Genomic DNA, 22,288 nt, shown 5'->3' with positions numbered 1-22,288 from the left:
CTCAATGTGTCTGAAATAGTCTGTCATTGGACATCATCTCTAAGTAGACCACTGTGAACCCATAATTAGGGATCTAGCAGATTTTCTGAACTGATAACAGCCCCTCCGGGGTATGAAAAGCCTTCAAAACTTTCCTGTTTGCAGCTCCCTTTCTAAAGGCAGAAAGCGAGGACGTTGGAACTACTGTGAATGTTAGAGATGAGAAGCTTTGAATTCTCCTAGGATCTTGTAAGAAACCACTCAATGGCTTTTGTCGTTTTGATCAATAAATGATTTTTCTAGTCTGCATGATTTAAACACAGAATCAAAATGTAAAAGCTAGAAGGCATTGGCTTAATAGATTTGCTGTTTGGAAATACTTTAGTTCGGAAAGAGCCTTATTATTATTTTTTAAATCAGTGAATGTATATTGAATTTAGTCTGCAAAGTTTCTTTTAGTTTGACAGTTCTTGTACCATTAGGATTTGGAGGTCTAAGCTGTTTCCCATGCCACTTTCCCCAGTGGATGTGAGGAAAGAATGATTAAAGATGCTTATCTTTAATTTACTGGTTTGGGATTTATAACTGTGTTCTTATATAAATTCAACAGTCACTTTCTGGGGTCACATGTACTGGTACCACTTGGTCTTTGCCCCAGGCATGTAGGAGGCAGTCACTTACATAATAGAAACCAAATTGTCATAAGTGATCTATAAAGTGCAAGTTGAAAGAGAAGATGATGAATTTTTCAAGGGGGGCAATTTCACAGAAGCCATGCTTTAACAATATTTGTAAGAACACAGCATTTTCATGATGGAGATTGAGAAGGCATTTTAGGCACAAGCATGATAGCATTATCAGATGTAGACTGATTCTGTGGGTTCAGAGATAGGTAATGTTAGAATGGGGAAATCCAGAGACTCTCTTTGGGTTCTCTTTATAGGGTACTTGAAGAATTCTATCCTAGAGAATTTGCATAATGAGGAATGATAGCATTTAGGTGTGTGTGGTCTTTTTTAATTACTGGGTAAGGGGACTGGAGAAATGGGAGCAGTTCTGGCCTGGGTTTGGCTCTTAGCCCTGAGGTGGAAGCTTACAACCATCCATAACTCAGGTTCCAAAGGATTCAGCCCCCACTGCTAGCCTCTGGGGACACCAAACATGCATGCAGTGTACCAGTGTACTTCCATACACGTAGGCAGGACACTCATGTGCATGAAAAAATTAGGTCTTATAACAGATGTATGGGAACAATTCAGAAGGGTCAGGAAAATTAGTAAGGAGTTTTTGTAGTCATGTGGGGTATCCATGATGGTGATGGTGATGGTAGTGATGGTGATGACGAGTTGGAGTGTCGACAGATGAAGAGAGATAGACTCAAGGGACTGATTCATTACAGAACCATTAAGATTAGTTATTGATGGACATGTACATATATAATTGTAATTTGGTGTTAGTTCTGGAATAAGGACACATGCAGGGGAAGATCAGTGAAGGAATTCTAGATAAGAGACATTTAAGGAAATTAGCTATCAAATTTTGAAAGCAGAACTGTGGGTCTCTCTTTTCCTCATGGGTTGGGAATGGCAACAGAAGCAGCTAGCAGGGTTGAATGGCTGTGAGTATGACAGAAAGAACTTCTAGGAGTCAGTTTCACAGAGATAGCTCATTTTACTGTTCCTGGAACTAGAGAATATAAGACCTCTTAGGGTTATAGGTGAGAAGAGCTGAATGGTCTGAACACAGTTATGCATTAATTATCACATGGGTTGGAGGAAAGAACAGGGCTCTGTGCAGGGTTATCTTCTAAATAAGGTAAGGCATTTGAGTTTAGAGACACTGACTAGGGTTAGGTGGGAAAGAGGAAGTCTCACTGAGAAAGGGAGTCCTCCATTTTAAGCCAAGCTCAGGGAGCTATCCAGACATGGTGTACTGCAACCTTAACAGCAGGGACCCCCAACACAGAAGAACCCACATGGGGACCACCTTTCAGTAGTTCCTGTATGGGTTTAAGTTAGACTGCCCTGGAGAGGTAAGTACCCCACCCCTATGGGGAATCAGATTTAGTTGGTTACTTGTTGAACCTCACCTTAGCTGCTTTTATAAAGCTTTCCAGATGGTTTTAACGTATAGCCAGGGTTGAAGTTCACTGTAAAAACACTTTATTATGGTTCAAAGATAGTATGTGGAGGAGGAAGATTTGGACGAGGCTGGGGAATAGCCTTGAGATGCTGAGGAAGAGAATCATTATTTTCTAGTCTGGGCCTTATGAATAGATTGCAGACAGAGAGAGCGCCAAGGTGTGCCTGTGAGTGATTACGCCATGCAGCAGACTTAGTGTAAGAGAAGTTTATTGGGGAGGGGAGAGGAGTGAGGGCCCGGAAAAGAGATAGAGGCAGACAAGAAGACTTGTAGAAAGAGATAGATAGGAACAGAGCCACGAGGGCAGAGAAAAGGAGAGAGAGAGAGAGAGAGAGAGAGAGAGAGAGAGAGAGAGAGAGAGGGAGGGAGAGAGAGACAGAGAGACAGAGAGACAGAGAGAGAGAGAGAGACAGAGAGAGAGAGGTTGTGTGTTGAGAACGAGAGAGGAGATGCCTGGGACCAGAGAGAGTAGGAGTGGCTGATGGGTCCTTTCTATTCTCAGCATACACCTGTCACGCCTGGCTGTGGCAGCAGCAGGTCTTGAGTTTAGCAATTGCTAGGTTCCCGAGGACAAGCCAGCAGAATCGCCTGCACGGTAACACGCCATAGGTAGCAAATTAGTCTTCTGAACCCTGGCCAGTGCGACTCTGCCTCATTTAGCTGTTGTATGAACCAGACTATAGCAACCCAGCTTTCCATGGCTGGGTGGCACTTGTCATGACTCCCTTCTTCCCTGCCCAAAAAGGACAGAGTACACATCAACATGCTCAGAGTCTGGTTTTATTTGTGCCTTAGGTTTTCTGAGGCTATAGTGCTATGTAGTAATTCTGAGCCCAGTTTTCTGCTGCGCACTGAGAGCCATGTCAGATGGGAGCTTGGTAGTGGGGGTGTGGTGGCGTAGTATCAACGGTGGGAGAGAAGGGAGTGAAGCAAGTCCAATTGTTTCTTGTCTACTACTACATAAGTAACCCCTAATAAACTCATTTTGCTCATCGAGATGGGCTTTCATGAGTCATTCTTTGAGTTTCCCATGCTATTCCAGATTGAAGGCAAATATTAATGACATCTTTCCAGTAGAGTCATCCAGTGTTGTTGCTGTTGCTGTTGTTGTTGTTATTATTTTACGTTTGGGAAAATATTTTAATGGTCCTTTCCGAAGCCTCTTCTGGCCCATTCAGGAGGGCCTAAGGTCACATTAACCCCTGGTTAGGTTCCTGTCCATTAACATTGAGTCCACACTCCACAGGTTCAGTGCAAAGTGGATGGTAGGGAGAAGGATCATTGTCCATAGCTTCTCGAACGCAGCTCTCCAGCACCCTAGGGTCAACACCACTATGTCTGCGTAGCACACGCCAGAGCTGTCTGGAGCGCTGCCAGAGCGCAGTGTCCCTGTTTACATACGACACCCTCACAGTAACCCAGAAGCGTTTGTACTCCACTGTTGCTGGGGGTCCTGCCCTCAAAGTGTATGATCTCTCCTTAGCGGCAGTAAACACCCATGTGGGCCTGCACCACTGTGCCTTAGGGGACCGCGACTTGAATAGGAACAGGTCTCCTCCACGCTCGGGCTCGCAGCTTTCTAACTCCTCCTGCTGGAAGCGCTGACCCATGAGCGCCTCAGAGAAGAAGAACGGAAAGGTGCTGGATGCCCCTACCAGGGTCTGGGTTGAGCAGATGGCCTGGGATCTGAAGCTGTCTTGCAGTCACCACTTCACTCCTTTGTGAGATGTTGGTCTTCCGTGGCCAGAGCAAAGAGCTATTACTACAATTTTTAAGGGTGAAAGGAAGCTATTAGAAATAGTGTGACAACAGATGTAACAAGGTTGTCTCTGGGGAACAGATGCATGGTCGCTTTACCATAGGGAAAAGAATATGGTTTTTCTTTGTGAGAGCAGCAAGTGCTCTAACCACTGAGTAATCTCAAGGTGGGAGAACGGTTAACAGTCAAGGCAAGAGAGAAAATGGAAATAATTTGTATTCATTAATTTTGTTTACTCAAAAGAAGAAAACTTGTCTAATCTTTGTGTCAACGCACAGTTTTATAATGGAGCAAGACAGTAGCTAACATTAGGGCCCTTCTGGGTTAGGGATGGGACCTCAGTGCAGGTACCTCATCTGGCCCAGACCCATTCAGGCCCTCTGCATGCTGTGACAGTTTCAAAGTTCTGATGTATGTTGGTCTTGTGTGTTTAGAAGTCCTTGTTTTCTTGGTGTTCTGCATCTTTTCTGGCCCTTACAATCTTTCTGTGTCCTGTTCTGCAGGGTTTTCTGAGCCCTAAGGGGAGAATTTGATGGAGAATCCCATTTAGGACCGAGTGTTTCACAGTCTCTCACTTTCTGCACATTGCCCAGCTCTGGGTCTCTGTATTATTCTTTTATACTGCAGGAGGAAGCTTCTCTTTTAATGGTTGTGCAAGACACTGATCTATGAATATGATAATGGAGGAGGTGGACCCCCAATTGGACATCTCTCATCATTATATGAAGCCTCCGGTTCTGGGAATGGATTATGTCTAATGGAGTTATTGGCTAAAGGGATCCCTGGGAACCACTAAACATACTGTTGCCGAGGTTTCAGGTTGCTCTCCATAAACTGATGACAAGAATGTTGATGATAACACTTACACAACTTTTTGAACACAGAGAGGTTGATCTGGTGTCTACCTAGAACTTTCACCCCCCACTGACTGATGTTCAAGGTACGGGAAAGTCCTCTGCACACTATCCATCTACAGAGGTGACCTTCCTGCAAGACATATTAGTACAATAGTGGCAAAGCATATGGGAGCAACCAATCACTGTCTGATTGGTCTTAAGGTCCACTCCACAGATGGAACCCATCCTCAACAGTGTTGCATGGCCAAGAACCAGAGAATAGAGAGACCCAGTGGTGCTCAATCTTCCTAATGCTGAGACCCTTTAATACAGTTCTTCATGTTGTGGTGACCCCCAATCATAAAATAATTTCATTCTTACTTTACAACTATCGTCTTAGGGTTTTACTGCTGTGTGTTAGGGTTTAAATCTCGGTCCGCGCCCGGATAAAGCACACCAAGTCAACGTGGTTCCACGTGGAGAGATTTAATGAGAGAAGAGGAGAGGAGAGGAAAGGCTGGCCATGAGCGTGTGGAGGGAAGCGGGGATGGGGAGAGAAGGGGCAGGGACAGAGGGGAAGAGAGCAGAGAAGCAAAGAACAAAAGAGCAAGAGAGGGAGTAGGGGGCAAGCAGCTCCCTTTATAGTCAGGCACAGCTGGCTGTTGCCAGGCAACTGTGGGGCGGAGCATACCTGGCTGTTCCCAGGTAGCTGTGGTGGTGGAGCTTAGACGGAATATCAATACTCAACAGACACCATGACCAAGGCAAAACAGGTACCTAAGGGGAAACTAAATGCTGCTACTGTTCTGTTAAAAGAAGGTAGCAAGAAAATGACTCCTAATGATGTTGTTTGGGAATTTCTTTAAAGAAGGAAGTGGAAGTGAGCATAAAGCCTGGATTACATCTTGCCTTGTGATCTCATGGGCCTCACAGGCATATGGGGAGCTATGAGGATCTTTTTGCTTATAAAAGAGGAGTGAAGATATTTCAGCAAGTGTTTGTTAACGATCGTCAGCAGAGGTAGAGGAGTGGATCTTTCTGTTATGGCCCGACAGTATCGCTTGTCCAATAGTAGTTGATTTTGGTGTCTAGTGTGAGGGAATGAAGTACATCGGTCCTCAAACCTGCTCTTAGCTCTCAGGACAGATGACGTACATTATTCTCCCTACTTGGAATTTGGCACCGGGGTTTGTTTACGGAGAAGGAAAGTTTCTTGTCATTAAGAGCACATTGAGATGGTTCTTCCAACAGTCCCCAAGGCTGTTCACATACATTTTGAAGAGTCCTTTCAACATCAATGGCTCTCATAAAAGAAGACTTTTTATCATCTGAATGGGAAGGGGAATGTGATTCAAAGCAAAACAATCCCACTGCAGGCCTCTTCTCTGGGAGACCACCAAACACAGCTCTGGGCCAGAAAAATGCTCCATTATGGCTTTTTTTAAATTTTTCTCAGGTAATCAATTCAGTTTTTATTGTTGGCTCCTTCACAGCTGATTCATCGGAGCCTTGAACTCATCCTGCACTATTCCTCCAGGAGCTTCCATTTTATCTTTCGTACAATAATAGCTTTGATTTTATTTAAGCTATTTACCAGACAAAGGCTAAAAGGTTCTTCTCTTCTTCCCTGTATGTGCTGGGATCCTTGACAAAGCAGTTCCTTTTACATTCCCCCAGCCCTGGAACATTTTTTTTTCACTGACTTTGGGCTTTCAGTGTATGTACTGATTGTGCTTTTCTACAAGTGGTTATTGATGAAAAGTTCTTTTTCTTTAGAGTTAGTGGGCAGACAGAAGCTAAAGGGTTGAGTACTCCAGAGCTGCTTTCTGAATTTTCCCAATCAGCTGGGAAATGGTGTGCTCCTGGAAAATGCAGGAACAAGGGGACCCATCCCCCAGCAAAGCAAAGCAAAACAAGGTGTGAGAACCAAAGAACCTGCTTTGGATTAGTTGCTTTCCTGTTGTTGTGAGAAACATTATGACCAAGGCAGCTTAGAGACCAGTGGTTCTCAATCTTCCTAATGCTGAGACCCTTTAATACGGTTCCTCATGTTGTGGTGACCCCCAACCATAAAGTAATTTCACTCTTACTTAACTGTTGTCTTAGGGTTTTACTGCTGTGAACAGACACCGTGACTAAGGCAACTCTTATAAAGGACAACATTTAATTGGGGCTGGCTTACAGGTTCAGAGGTTCAGTCCATTGTCATCAAGGCAGGAGGGAGCATGACAGCACTCAGGCAGGCATGGCATGGGAGGAGCTGAGAGTTTTACATTTTGTTCTAAAGGCAAACAGGAGAAGATTGTCCCAAGTATCTACGAGGAAGGTCTCAAAGACCACTTCTTCAGTGGCACACCTCCTCCAACAAGGCCACACCTCCTAATAGTGCCACATATATTCAAACACCACGACTGCAGCTTTGATACTGCTATGAATCATGATATAAATAATTTTGGAGATAGTGGTTTGCCTAAGGGGTTGAGACTGCTGATATAGAAAGAAGGGTTTATTTGGGTTTATGTTTCCAGAGGGGTAAGAACTCACAAAGGCTAAAAAGCATGGAAGCCAGTGGTGGACATGAAGGCTGGATCAGGAAGCTAAGAGCTCACATCCTGAATTGTAAGCTCAAAGCAGAGACAGCAAACTGGACATAGGATATATCTATAAACACCCGAAGTCCCCCTAGCACCTGCCGCATTTTTTCTCCAGTAAGGACATGCCTCCTAAATCTTCCCAGACAGTGTCACCAACTGGGGACCAAGTGTTCACCTACCTGTCATTCTTATTCAAACTATATACTGCCCTATGGTGGGCACCACCAGTTTTCAGTGGGAGTCTAGACGAAGGTCAAGGCAACTGGGCTGTGTTTCTATTCCTTGGTCTCAGCTGGAAGGGATCTGTCAGCTACCAATGTGATATTGTAGGACCTGATCAGCCCTGAGTTTGGGAGGTCCCACTCATGAAAACACAGAGATGGAGATCGATGCAATAAGCAAGAGGTTTAATGATCGAGTGCACTGGGGTGACCCTGTAATTGGGGCAGAGGCAGCCCCAAAGAACAAAGGCCCACACCCTTCATACCTTTTCAGGGTATAGGCTTTAGGTTACATCATGAGTTGGTTATTTCTCATTGGTGGGGCCTATTAACCTTTTGAATTCACTGGTGGCTGCCTATTGTCCTTTGAATTCATTGGAGGCCCTTGGTGAGGAAATATCTTTGGCAAGAGGGGGAGGTGAAGGACCCCTGCTAAGGGTGGTTAGCTCATTTCCTGGAACAGGGTGTTATCTTAAATTCCACCTGGTGTTTGCCTAAGGCAGCCTTTGTCCTTAAGTTTGAACCTTACAATATTATCTTTTATAAACAAAAGTACAAGTAAAAACAACGAGCAATCAAGGTTAAGATCTCATCCTGCATCTTGACACATAGGCACAGAAGCCTCATGGTGGCATTAGTTTGTCATGGTTCTACTTATATGACATGGATGGGGAGGGTCAGAACGTGGAGGTCTGATGAGATGTTACTGTCTAGTCACACTCATGTGGCCAGTGAAGCCAGTGCCTCAAAGCTAGATATTTGGTGTCTTTGAAAGGCAGATCTGTGGAATAAGGTCTCACATATAGCTCACACCAGCCTGGCACTCTAGTTCAGACTGGCTTTGAAATTATGGAAGTTCTGCTTCACTCTTCCAAGTTCTAAGACTGCAGTAGGGGCAAAATTATTTAACATGGAATGGTGTTTTGCCTACATCTATCACTCTGCACTGCTTGTGTGACCAGTGTCTGAGGAAGCCAGAAAAGGGCTCCTTGGAACCAGAGCTACACATGTTAACTACTATGTGGGTTATTGGAACTGAACCTAGGTCCTCTGGAGGAGCTGCTGGTGTTCTTAAGTGCTGAGCTATCCCTCTCTAGCTGACTAGCATCTATTTTCAAACAGCAGGCTCTGGGGATGTTGTCTGAAGTCGAGCTGCAGAGCTGTCCCTGACACACAGCTGCAATTGTTGTTTTCCTTTAAAATGAAATGATGCACTTGGGTTTTATGGCAACAGGGAATAGCAGACCTGTAAACTGAGGTCCAGATAAAATTGTTAAGGACAGAAAGCTATTTCTGTCAGAATTTCATTTTTGCCCTATGACTGACCCCTGCTGATTTTTTAGTTCAATATTTAGTTTTGATATTGGACTCAGAAATCTGACCTTGAGGGAACCTGTAATGTGTGGATTTTCAAAATATACCTTACCGTGAATGGCTGGGTTAAGCTCCTAAATTGTGGGGCCAGTTCTTTGCTCTGTGGTTCTTAAAGCCACGACATTTGTCTTCCTCTTCCAAAACTCTCAGTTTGTTAATCCATTACAGGTAACCAATTACAGGATAGATTTAATGTTCTTTTCATTTCGAGTTATTGGAGGCAACAATGTTAGGGTCCAGTATATGCTTTCCAGAAGAGACTGTAGGAGACTGAAACAAAGTCGGGAAGTCTGATATAAATGAAGCATTGCCACCAATCTGCAAGGACCACAGCCTGTGAAAAAGGGAGCTGGTCTGGAAAGGTGACTTTACAGAGCCTGGCAGACCTCAACCTTACCTGTAACAGATTCATCTTCACTGCAGAGCCTATGCAGTCTCCATGGTGACTAGTAGCATCAACATCTTGCCAGAGGCTTTCAAACGTTTTGGAAGATAGGTACAGGAAGAAGAGTTGTTGGTTAGTCAGTGCACAGACAGTCACTCACAGGCATATAATGTTTTCTAAGATGAGACATGGTCAAGGCATGATCATTCTCAGCCAGGCCTACTGTGCCCTGCTCTGCAGTATGGACTCACAGGCTGTGAAGAGCTGGGAGCTGCTGTTTGAATCCGTCAGCTATTACATGTTGCTTTGGCTTGATGGCCGCACCAGCTTGCACTACTTAGGGAGCTTTCTAGTTGTCACCAGAAGCCTAGCTGAGCCCTACTTCTTTAATGCCATCTTTAGGAATGTTGAAGTTTGGTTTGGTTTGAACAGGAAACATCCCCCATGTTCTCACATGTGGTCTCTGGTGCATGGTGCTGTTTTGAGAGGTTGTAGAACCTTTGTAGTGGGGCCTCTGGGCAGATGATAATCTGGAGAAGTAGAGGGAGGCTTACAGCTTTCTGCTCTCCTGAGATGTGAGCAAGCCCCCTCCATGACCGTCATGGATGAGAGCTGGTCTCGATGCTATGCTCCCCCCACAGTGACTATTTCCCCTGAATTATGAACCCAAATAAATCCTCCCTTAAGTTGTTTCTGTCATGTGTTTGGTCACAACAACAAGGAAAAGTAGCTAATATGAGCTTCCTTTATCATATCAATATCAGCGTCCTGTCACAGTGTCGCTAGGGTTGCCAGAGCAAAATTTAAGTGTTATGATAGAGAAGAATAAAACAAACAGGATACCCCTGGAAACCCGAACCTTACACAAATAACAAATCCATCTCTGGTCCATGATGACTACATCCGGAAGCCCTGCAGGAGGATGAAGCATTGTCTTCTTACAGCCCCAGCTATCTCTGTCTGGGTTATATTTTGATTTGATTACCGGCCTTACTTAGAAGGAAGGTGCTTCAGTGGCTCCTGAAAGGGATCATATTGTCTTATGTGATAGACACCTCTAGTTACTTGGAAAGGAGGACTGCTAGCCTTCACCTCAGAGGAGAGGAATGCTTCTCTAGCAGAACCTCAGGATTCAAAGCTTTAAAATGCACCAGCTTAGAGGTCAACCTTCATTCCATCTCCCCAGCGAGAATTCCGGTGTTGGTTCAGAAGACTTGGTGGGCTCGAGAACCCAGCCCATTTTAGAACTCTTCTATCTTTGGAATTATGTCCCAAACATGACTTTTAGCTTTGTCTCCCTTTGGCTGCAGGATGTTTCCACAGTTTCAACCAGGCCTTTTTGTTTTCATAATTTGTTTCAAACTAGTCATTAATCACTCTCATCTTTTCTCCATCTTTCTCACTGATTTGTCCATAGTATTCCGAACAAAAAAGTCACCTGAGTCCGTTGTCCTATGCTGACTGTTTCTGGAATGCCTGAGATAAGACACCCTGAGTGCAGGGGTGAAGCTTTATTGACTGCCAGTATCCCATCATTGCTCATTACCGTGCAAAATCCAACTGTTTCACAGCTACCGCACGCCATGGGATTCGGTCTGTACCGACCATCAGTGAATTAGACCTTTATTGCGAGTCAGCAACTGGACTAACGTCAGTATTTTTACATTATGTTTTCACAGTTGCTCCACATGTTTTGGAGCGGGTGTGCACAAGGGTCCCTGGGGAGCGATCTTGAGATTAACACTTGTAAGGAAGTGAGAGATGCAGGTTCAGGAAGAGGGAGGAAGGTCTTTACTTTCCCAGGTTACTTCCCTGATGCCTGCATAGGTGGGGTTGTTTGTGAAGTACTTTGGACCAATGATCATGACATGGACTTTTTACTAGAGTGTTTCTGGAAATGCTTTTTGTCCCTTTTTTTGTGATGAAAGGAGATGGTGCTCCTATCACCAGTTCCTCCATTCTTCCTGCTGTGTCCCCGCCAGCGGGGACCCAGTTATTCAGGGTCCCGAAGAGGCTTTCTACCTGTGGGCCAAAATGGGGGTGAAGAGAAGAAGGAGACCAAGCAAGAGTTCTGTTGTCAAGGTCTCGTTTATTGGGATGAACGTTACAGCTTTTAAGGCTTTCAGGTAGGGGGAGTGACCTTTGTGAAATATGAAGGAGGGGGAGATGAGGGTATAGGCAGTGATAGCTGGAGGCAAAGAGGTCAGGCGATGAGGTCAGGTGGTAGAGACACTGGGTGTAGACTGAGGAGATAACTGGTATCTGCTCGAGCTGAGGCATCCCTTGAATGTTATACTCCTGTGCCGTAAATTCATGGGAGAGGCTTTATCCAACAATCTTAAGACTTATGGCAGTCATCTTCGGGGTGAGTCTCTGTGGCCAAACAGCCCAGAGTCACTTTGAACCATGCAGTCAAAAAGCGGCTAGGCCCAAATCCAATATGGCTCCGTGCACTGCTGCGGATGTAATCATCATATTTGAAATCACTGTAGTTATCTTGTGACCAGGAAGGAAAGATCCAGAGAACCGCAGGCATAACTAGAGTTATTGCACCTCTGAAGCAGTCCTTCATTTCTGTCTCTCAAACATAAGTTCCTTCCTTCTTTCAGGCCAGGCCTCTGTACTTGTTTTCCACTGCCTGCAACTCTTCTCCTATCTCTTGGAAGAGTTTGCTCTACACACACACACACACACACACACACACACACACACACACACACACACTGCAAAACACATTTGTAAAATGCAGAGTAATGCCGTTTAGATGCACAGCACATTGCTGTGATCAACAGAAGAGGTGTGAGAGAACACAGAAATCTCTGGACAGTGAAGCTCTGATTACTACATGCCGATACACTTTCTTAGTTCTGAGTTTCTGTGCTGCGGGCATTGTAAATTTCCCTCGTTTATTAGACTCTTGTATATGCAGAAGAGAGTTATGAGCTTAGGAAGCTGGGAAAGTAAAATCAAATGACTTGATTGCAGTGTTTATTGCAGCAGGCACCTGGGAACACTCCGCCGCTCTGTTTGAATGTGGCATTACTTGGTCTGGGGACTGCAGAGTGAATGAGTTTGAATTTAGTGTGCCAAGGGTAACGTCAATGTCTGTGCAGTTGCCAGCAAAGTGGAATGATAAAAAAAGCAAGATTATATGAGGGAAGTGATTGGGGATTTGAAAATCAGACTAAACATGATAATAAAGTAAAGAAAAGATTGGGCTTTATCAAAGGAAGAGGAAAAAAAATCCAAAAGGAGGCGCTAGGGAAAGATCCTGTTTAGATAGTAGAAACAACTGTGTGATGATATTTTTTGGTTGCTGCTTATAGAGGTAAAAATTATATTAAGAGAATTAGACTTTTTCTTAAAATAAAAAAGTAGATTGAATAACATGCCTTTCTTTATTGTTCCCAGCAACATAAAAGAGCTTAATTAGGAGAACAGAAACGTAACGGTTAGCCAGATGTGACCTGATAGGATGTGCGAGCATAAATCTGAACGGAAGGAGAGCCTATCCCATCACAGTTCTCATTTGCTGGAGAGATGATGCTTTACAATGACTGGGAAGGACACTGGGCTTAGAACAGGGGAGATGCACTGGAGTTATGATGAGATCATCCTCTAATTCACAGTCACATTTACATCTGGTGTCTGCATATTGTTAGGTACTGACAATGTGGTGTGGTGTTCCCTGGCAGAGAAAGGAGCAGCAGGCTGGCAACCCACTTTAGCAGAGCATGACACTGCTGTACTGAGGAAATAAGAGATGCTATTAGACTAGAGTCCAGACGTGTGTGTGTGTGTGTGTGTGTGTGTGTGTGTGTGTGTGTGTGTGTGTGTCTGTGCTCATGCCCACTTGAGAGCATGGTTTAGGAGTATGTGGTAGAGGCAGTGATGTCTGAACTAAGACTTTAAACATTTTAAAGTTGATTTGTGTCTTAAGAACCTTTCATATCCCTCCACCCCAATCCAGGAATGCTGTTCTTATCCATGGATAAATGTCTTAGTCACAGATTCAAAGACACACTATAAGTACGGAAACTCTTGTAAAAGAGAGCATTTAACTGGGGGCTTACCTAGTGTATGGAAATTCAGAGTTGGCTCAGGACACTTCAAGACTAAGTTTTCAGCACAGAAGAGATTTATTTTCCCTTGAGGAACAGAGGTCAGAGAATAAGGGACAAAGACAGGAGATAGAGGGTGAGGGGGAAGGGGAAGGGAACAAGGGAGATGAGGGAGGAATATTTGTTCCAGAAAGACAAGGAACTGCCTCTGGATAGAGAGGAGACAGACATGCTCCACAGGCAAACTTAAAAAGGGAAGCCCTGTGCTAGGTTGAGGTGTTTAATTTTAATCGGGCGTGTTAGTTAGGTGAGGCAAAGGGAGTTTTTGATTGCTGGACTTCAATACTTTGATAGCCGGACCTTGGTAGTCAGCTGCAGGAGGAGGAATTAGCCAAATAAGGGAATAGACCTTGGGGGCTCGCTTTAGGAATATAATCTAACTTTTGTTGTTTAAAAGAAAGACAGAAAAAATGATGGAGAGGAACAAGGCCTGTGTGAGCCATTGTTAGTCATGCTGCTTAGGGTCCCTTCACCTACAGTTTCAGAGACTTAATTCATTATCGTCATGGCAGCAAGTGTAGTTTCAGAGCAGGAGCTGAGAGCTACATTTTGATTCATAAGCAGACAGAGGGGGTGGGGTGGAGCTTAGCATAGGCTTCTGAAATCTCAAAGTCCAACTCCTGGGACACACTTTCTCCAACAGGGCCACTCCTCTTAATCCTTCTAATCCATTCAAATCGTGCCACTCCTTGGTGACTAAGCATTCCAATGTATGAGCCTATGGGGGGGGGGCATTCTTATTCAAACCACCACAATAGTTGATGCTTGATATTTAGTTGAAGATGATGTCTTCTTCCCTAGTGGTCTTTCTTGACCACTAATTCCAAGAAGTCCTATAGTCACTTCTCCCAAGTCTCTCTTTTATTATTACTTGCATAGCATCTATAGTTATCCGGTGCATTCTGATAATTTTTATCACTTGTCTCCCTCAGACCATTTGCTCTTTGAGAACTCAGAATGAGTGCGTTTCCACATTCATTCCTGCCACTTCCAAGATGCTCTGCGTCTTCAATTGTTGGATAAATAATTGACAGTAGTAGTTGGGGGAGGGGGAAGATAATAGGAAGGAAAGAATGATCCATCAGAGGATCAGAGGCTGTTGTGGGTCCTACTGTACTTTGGTCCTAAGTTTCTGTCAGGGCTTTTGTTGGAGAAATGTGTTCGTTTTTCCAGAAGGCACTCTTCAGTCCTGTGTGAATTGCCCCGTGGCGATGAACTTTCACCCCAGTGGGCTCCTGCTCTTCGACGTATGTCAGTGAATACGCTCCAGCTCCATGTTGATCTCCTTCCTCGTGTTCCAGGTTTTCAGGGGTCTTGGATTTAGGTGTTTATGGCTCCTTCAGTGGTATTTATGGAGTGGTAACTTAGGCTGCGGACTCCAGACACAGACTGAACCTGATAGTCTTGAATTTGGAAGTCTGAAGGAAGGTTTTGCTTCCACAGAAGGTGTTATGGTTTGAATGTGAAATGTGCTTGAATACTTGGACCTTGGCTGGTGGTGCCATTGTGGGAAGCAGTGGAACCTGTAAGAGGTGGGGCTAGCTGGTGAAATTGGGTCATTTGGGCCAGGGTTACAAGGTGTCTGGTCACTGGTAGCTCTTTATATTTCTGCCATAAGACCAGCAGCAGCACCAAGGCCCCAAGTGCCATGAAAACATGAACTAACATGCCCCCTCCCTTTTTGTGAGGCATTTCAACTCCAGTTTCCACATTTAATAGAGAAGGTACAAGGTAGGGTTGTCAATGATTTTAGAGAAATCAGGAGTCTTAACCTTTCCTGTTTGACGTCTTGTTCTCAGAGCTGCCTCATTGAACCGCCGTTGTTATCACCCAGTGCATAGTCTACTGTCCTGAGCGCTCCAGCCTTATACGCTTACCTTAGCGTTCCCAGAAAATTGCCTTCCCAGGGGGCACCACCATGGCAGGGTTGGTTATAAGGAGCAGCGTTGGTTCCTTCCTGGGGTTGGAGGTATGACTCCTTTTTTGGGCTGTTATTTTCCCCTATATATTCTTTACAGACCATTTCGGTGTTAATTATCTTCATATCTCTTTTGTTGCCTTTGGGAAGAATGGGCTTATTGTTTGAGACCTCATATAAGAATAGACCAAGATGAATTTCTTTTTCCTGGCTTCATGAACTTTAGGGTTTCGTTTTGTATTTGTTTGATGGAGATGGCAGATACTCTCCCTTTTGTGTGCTGAAGAAAGAAAATAAAGTTTCAAAAGAGAATTGGAAAAAAAAAACCTCGAGAAAAACTGAACCTTTATTTGGGTCCAGAGTGAGATGGGGAAAAACTTGACAAAACAATTTATGGGTCTGGAAATGGGAGTGGGATGGATGAAAATCTGAGGCAGCATGGAAGAAGTTTTCCAGAGAAATCTGTCTGGTTGTTAGTTTTATTTATTTTCAAGCAGACTCTTGCTAGGGAGCCCGGGATATCATATCCCTGTACTGGGATCAGCCCACCTGCCTCAGCCTCCAGCCATGTTGAGACTGTCACCACATCTGGCTCCAGATGTCCATTTACTGTGATCCTCCCTATCCTAGTGCTTTTATTTTGTAACTCAGAATGAAAGCTTTCCAGTTCAAAACTCACTTGGGCAAATAAGCACCTTTTAAGAGCATAGTGTTAGCCTTCCATCTGGGCTCTGCCCTACAGTTACCTGGCAACAACCTGGCTTACTATAAAAGGGGCTGTTTGCCCCCTCCTCAGTTGGTCTCTTACTCTCCTACTCTCTGCTCCCTCTCTCTCTGCCCCTTCTCTCTCTCTCCCCTCTCTTTCTCCCTGCTCCTCCTTTCTCTCCACATGTTCCTGGCTGACCTCTCCTCTTCTCTCTCTCTCTCTCTCTCTCTCTCTCTCTCTCTCTCTCTCTCTCTCTCTGCCTTTCTTTGTCTTTACTCCCTCCTCAGCTCCCCTTCCCATGCCCTAAATAGACTCCATTCCGTACTATATCATATGGCTGATACCTCAGAGAGAAGGGAGCCTCACATGTGCCTGCAGAGGCACCCCCTTCCACCTCACCATGTCACACTTCTACCAAACATAACCTGGATCTTTCTACCTTTTTTTAAAAAATAAAACATAACACATAGCATTACTTAGGAATAGCATAAATAACATTTTCACTGGTAAAGTTAATCTCTTCTTCCTCAATGTCTGCATTTTCCCCCTTCCTGGTACGTGAGGAATCACTCAACCTTTAGTGGAGTAAAACAATCACCGGATTTGCTCATGGTTCAGTGTTTTAGAAGTATGGGTACCCTTCTGCTGGATTTGCGTGGGGCCATATTTGTCTCTGTAGCTTTTGTGGGGGAATAGGCAAGAATGGATGGGCGTGTATTTGGTCTCTCATATGTTAAACTTGACCTTCCTCCTTGTCCTACCACCTTCTAGAAGGGTGAAGACCGAATCCACAAGGTCTCCTGACAGATGTCAGACAGTGCATTCCCAAGTGGCACATCAGCCAACATTCCCGAGAAAAATAGATTCTACCTCATGAGTTACAAGAGATTACAAAGGATGCAGACCTATTGCAGAGAGAGGAACTGTGGCGACCCTCTTTCCCAATAACCCACCCCAGCCTTTATAATGCATGCATGGCTGAGCTCCTAAGCTGCCAGAGAAAGGGAGTCATCCATTACTACAAGGACCAGGACTTTGTAAGAAAAGTCATCACTTGGATAAACATTGGAGAGGGGTATGGGATGACAATGTGCCCCACAGAGAGCATTCCTTTGAGGTCTTGGCTGAGTTCAATTGCATGAGAATGGGTGCCTTGTCTATTGCTCTTCATAGCTTTCAGCTTCACATTTGGCTTTGGTTTTGCATTAAGGAATGACTGGAGTTAGTAGCCAGTGTCTTTCTTACAGAAAATGGGAAGCTAGGCTTCTTGGCAGTTTTCCGTGCCAGTCCATCTTAGTCCAAGCTGGCCCGACTTCGTCAGTACAGCCTTGTCAAAACCTCTGTGGAATTCCCCAAGAGTCCAATTCCATTCTGTCGACTCCATTTAATAAAAGCTCCAGGTAGAATTCTGAGACAAGGGCTCTATTTTCTATGGGAGCCATGCCAGGCTACAGTGGGATAGCAACCCAACGAAAACACTCAATATAGCCTAGATCCTTTAGTCCCTGCCTTAGGTCTTTCAGGGTATTGACGAATGGACTGACAGGGCAGCTTGATCTCATCTTTATCCTGAGGCCATTTCCTGCCTCGAGAATCTTTTACTGTCTCGAGAAACTGGAAATGAGAAACGATTTTATTATCCAATCCAGCAAGCCCTGGCTTCTCTAAGTGTCCCCTAAATTCTGTTTGCAAGCGGAGCACTGGCAGCAGCTCCTCACCTCCCTCTTCCCCTGTTTTATCATACATAATCAGCTGAAATGAGCCGAGGGACACTTTCAGAATTCTACATGGAAATGATCTTGCCAGGCTCACAGAGTCATTAGATTATATTCTGTCTTCCAAGCTTAACACAGGCGGTGGCTTTGCCAGTTGGGTCCTTACTCTGTAATATGGAGTGCCATTTTTCCAGCTTGATAGAGCAGGCTCTCTGCTGCGTTGCCAGTCTCTGCTAGCTGGGAGCCTCATCAATTTTCAGAATTAGCTAAAATTTTCCTTGCTGCTTTCCTAGTTGGTCTTAAGAGCCATTGCTCCCTCTCTGGGAAACAGTAGCGGGTGTGGTTCAAGAGGAATGGAAGCAGTCAGCACACAAAGTTGCAAATAAAAATGTAAGTCTGAAGAGAAAGATGTAAATCAAAAGAGCTATTTAAAAAGTCAGCCTTAGGCTAGAAGGCTAACTGGAAGGAAAAAAAAAAAGGGAATCGAAAAGAAGGTTCATTTATGATGAAGATATATTTCGATGGAGACATTAGCAAATGTTATATTAAATGGAACATAATAGCGTCTACATTATCCAAGTCTTTATTTTGGCCAAAATTGATGATTGGAAGATGGGGCTGCTATTCTTTTTTATTTTTTAAAGATTTATTTATTTATTATATATTAGTACACTGTCACTGTCTTCAGACACACCAGAAGAGGGCAGTAGATATCATTACGGATGATTGTGAGCCACCACGTGGTTGTTGGGATTTGAAATCAAGACTGCTGGAAGAGCAGCCTGTACTCTTAACCCTTGAGCCATCTCTCCAGCCCGGGGTTTGCTATTCTTGAATGTCACTAGGAGGTGAATCTTTTTTTTTTTTAATTTTTAATTGGATATTTTAAATTTACATTTCAAATGTTATTCCCTTTCTCTGTTTCCCGTCCAAAAGTCCCCTATCCCCTCCCCTCCCCCCTCTTCTATAAGGGTGTTCCCCTCCACAGCCACACCGACCCCACTTCCCACCTTTCCGCCCTGACATGAATCTTTTGGGACCCATTGTATCAGTCACCTGGACGGAGCCCTCATGACTGGGATTAGTGTATGAAGTAATTATGAAATGTATGAAAGCATTGGCTTACAATCTACCTGCCCATAGTGTTTTACTAACAGTAAACTGGACGGACGGATGTACTTAGGATTGAAGGTACCTTAGTCACCAGTGGATTCAGTGTGTTTCTTGTCATTAACTGTAAAGGTGGAAGATGATAGGAGAAGGGAAGTGACAGCCTGGTGGGCACAGAGTGCCGCGGCTCCTGGAAGCCAAACGGGAGAAGGCACACGGGAATGTGGTGTGGGTGGTGGGCCGACAGTCGAACACATTATATCCAGAAGTGGCTTCTGTTTAAGTGAGAGTTTGCATAACGTTAAAAGCCTCTAAATATTTCAAACAAAACATTAACTACCCCGGGAGCCAGACTAACTCTTGCGCTTGCAGAAATTAGGAGATAAAAGGCGAGGGGGAAAAATAAGAGTTCCCTTTAAAGGTGCGTTGGGGCGGGGGCGGATGCGGTCTCAAAAATAGTAGCTTAAGTGTCTCACTGTCACTAATGCACAAATTAGAAAGTGACTTGAAAAATAGGAAATAATTACAGAAGCCATTAGAATTTTACAGTGGCTATGGGGGAAATAGCAGAAACCACCTCTCCAGATTTAATGAGAGCATGCATTTAGAGGCGAGTTTTGATCCAGTGCGCATGCATTTACGACAGATATTTTCTTTAATTATGCTGTTCATGGAGAATATTTGTGCCTTGGTATGCAGGGTGAGCGAGCGGAGGCTTTGCCGGTTATTTCCTTTTATAGAGTGTTGAAATAAAGACCATCGGGAGGTAATGAGGGCTTGAAAAGGATCGCAGACTGGAGTTTGCAATTCCTGTAATTAAAAAAAATTATATAAGAAATATATTCGCAAACGAAACCATAGAAATTAGAGGGGAAACCACTGGCAGTTCAGAACTCTGCCAAGTGACTGGCGTAAGTTTGTCCCGCCTTCTTGCATTAAAGTGCGTCTTGCAGAGGTAGACCTGCAGTCAGCGCATAATTTCAGCTGGCTGTTGTCACTCAGCAATTTTTTTTTCTTGTTTTCGGAGCTGGGGACCGAATCCAGGGCCTTGCGCTTGCTAGGCAAGCGCTCTACCACTGGGCTAAATCCCCAACCCCACTCAGCAATTTTTTTTTTTTTTTTCTTTTTTTCGGAGCTGGGGACCGAACCCAGGGCCTTGCGCTTGCTAGGCAAGTGCTCTACCACTAAGCTAAATCCCCAACCCCCACTCAGCAATTTTTAATTTTGATGGTTTTATTTAAAACATTTTTCATTTATTTAAAATATTTTTAATCATGTGCTTTCCCCTCCACTAACTCCTCCCAGATCCTCCCCATCTCCCTCCCCACCCAAACTCATACTCTCTCTTAAAAACAAACAAACAAACAAACAAATAAACAAATCAACCCCCAAAGCCAAGTCCAAACCAAAGTTAAAAAAAAAGGAGAATAAAGCTCAAATCAAAGAAAGCATGGAGTTCACTGTATGGTGACCAAAGTGACCATGATGCCTGGCCTGGTTGGTGACTCCCGAAACATTTGTGCCTTTATTGTACCAGTGGGTTGTTTTACCGGCAGGTCACTATTGTAAGTCACAGACTTCCCAGCAGTATGAGACTGATGGCTAATTTTCTTTTCTAGTAGCTTGCATGGTACCTTCCAGCACTGTGAATATTGGCTAGTAAGGATGAAGCCTCCTGTTGAAGCGAAGCGCCATCTCCCTATGTTTGACGACGCAGTATGTGGTGTCTTCAGTAATAGGGTCTTATCATCAAATTGTGGAGAGTAACCAAGGACATTGGTAATAGGTAGTCGTTTTGTTTTGGTGGCGTGTCTATGGGGTCCCATTGGCCAACGACTCAAAAAGATACAATCCATTTATGGTACTGTGAGTTTTACATGCTAGCATGTGATGTCTGGTTGGCGCATTCTCCTCTCTATTGGTAACGTCACTTAAATTTCTTTTATATTTGCTGGGTTTGAAGGTGTGCGCTAGCACTGCCTAGCTCATTTTTCTTAACGGTTCTGTTGTGTAAATGTATGATTTTTTGCTTTCCATTCATTGATTGACAGCTAGGCTGCTCTCAATTTCTGACCATTATAAATAGAAAAATCAATGAACATGGAAGAACTAAGATGTAGAGAGTCCTTTGAGTATATGTCCAAGAATATTTATGTTGGTTTGGATTAAGAATGGCCCCTAAAGACTCATATATTTAAATGCTTAGCCACCTGGGAGTGGCATTGTTTGAAAGGATTAGGAAGTGTGGTCTTGTTGGAGTAGCTGTGGCCTTGTTGTAGGAAGTGTGTCCCTGGGGGTGGGGCCATGCCTGGCCCAGCTCTCCTGCTTTCTACTTTTGGATCAGGATGCAGCTCTCAGTACTCTGCTGACTCTTGCCATGCCCCCTGCCATGATGATAATGGGTTGACCTCTGAATCTATAGGCACCCCCCCACCCCAACTAAATGCTTTCTTTTATAAGAGTTGCTTTGGTCATCACGCCTCTTCAGGGCAATAGAACAGTGATTAAGAAACATGGTATGTCTGAATCTTGGGACAGATCTTTAGCTTTCTGAGGAACCTCCACATCCATTCCCTCAGTGCCTGCACCAGCGTTCATGCCCACAGAAATGACTATGTGTTAGCCTTTCTCCGTATCCCTGCTAACTTCTGCTCCGTTTGTTTTGTTAATCCCGCATTCTTCTGACTGGAGTGAGATGAAGTCTCAAAGTAGCTTCAGTTTCCAGCGATCTTTCACACACACGCTATTCAGGTTATGAGTGTAAGAAGTCGACCATCCTTTTCTTTCTTAAATCTGTGTATCTAACGTTTGTGCTTAGCATTTCCAGGCACACAACAGTGTGAGCAGCAATGCCAAGGCCAAGCAGAGGCCTTGCTGATGTCCACTCCACAGCCCCCTCGTCTTTTTCCTTTGCAATGGAAACCAATTTGGTCCAGTTGTTCTCTTCTGCGGGAGGAAAGTTTGTGGGAAGATGTCTTTAAGGGTCCACCTTTGGTGAGTATGCTGAGAGTAGACTGCCTTTCTTTGTCTTGCAGGAAAGTGCTACAGGATGGGAGGTGAGCATAAGAACCCATTGCTGAGCTCGGCTGACTGAATCCCTCTGTCTTCCTTCACTTTGAGTTGGGTCTTATCTGTTAGTGGATAATGAATCCTAGTGGAAACAAAAGCCATCTTTGTTTTGATGTTCAAAGTAGAATTACGCAGTAGGTCAAGAGTTGTAAGTCAGGCCACAGCCCCTCACACATGTAGATTAATGGATTTAGTTCCCAGTGCAACGGTGGCACTCAAGCCAACCCTAAGAATAAACTAGAATCTGGAAGAAAGCAGGTGTGTCTCAGGAGACGAGAGTCTATGTGGGCTCAGAGGATTATGGGAAAAATGAGGAGGGTGAGGAGAGGTGGGCGTGGGGCAAGGCTCAGATTAGATTT

General features: G+C 44.3%; 1 pseudogene; it reads right to left on the bottom strand.

Moving 5' to 3' along the window:
- Window positions 1-3,316: 3,316 nt before the first annotated feature.
- The window catches only part of LOC116906115, a 31,277-nt pseudogene continuing 12,305 nt past the window's right edge, over window positions 3,317-22,288 (bottom strand).

This window comes from Rattus rattus, chromosome 7, assembly GCF_011064425.1.
Source record: "Rattus rattus isolate New Zealand chromosome 7, Rrattus_CSIRO_v1, whole genome shotgun sequence".
In the NCBI taxonomy this organism is placed as follows: domain Eukaryota; kingdom Metazoa; phylum Chordata; class Mammalia; order Rodentia; family Muridae; genus Rattus; species Rattus rattus.
This window is presented reverse-complemented; position numbering and strand designations above follow the sequence as displayed.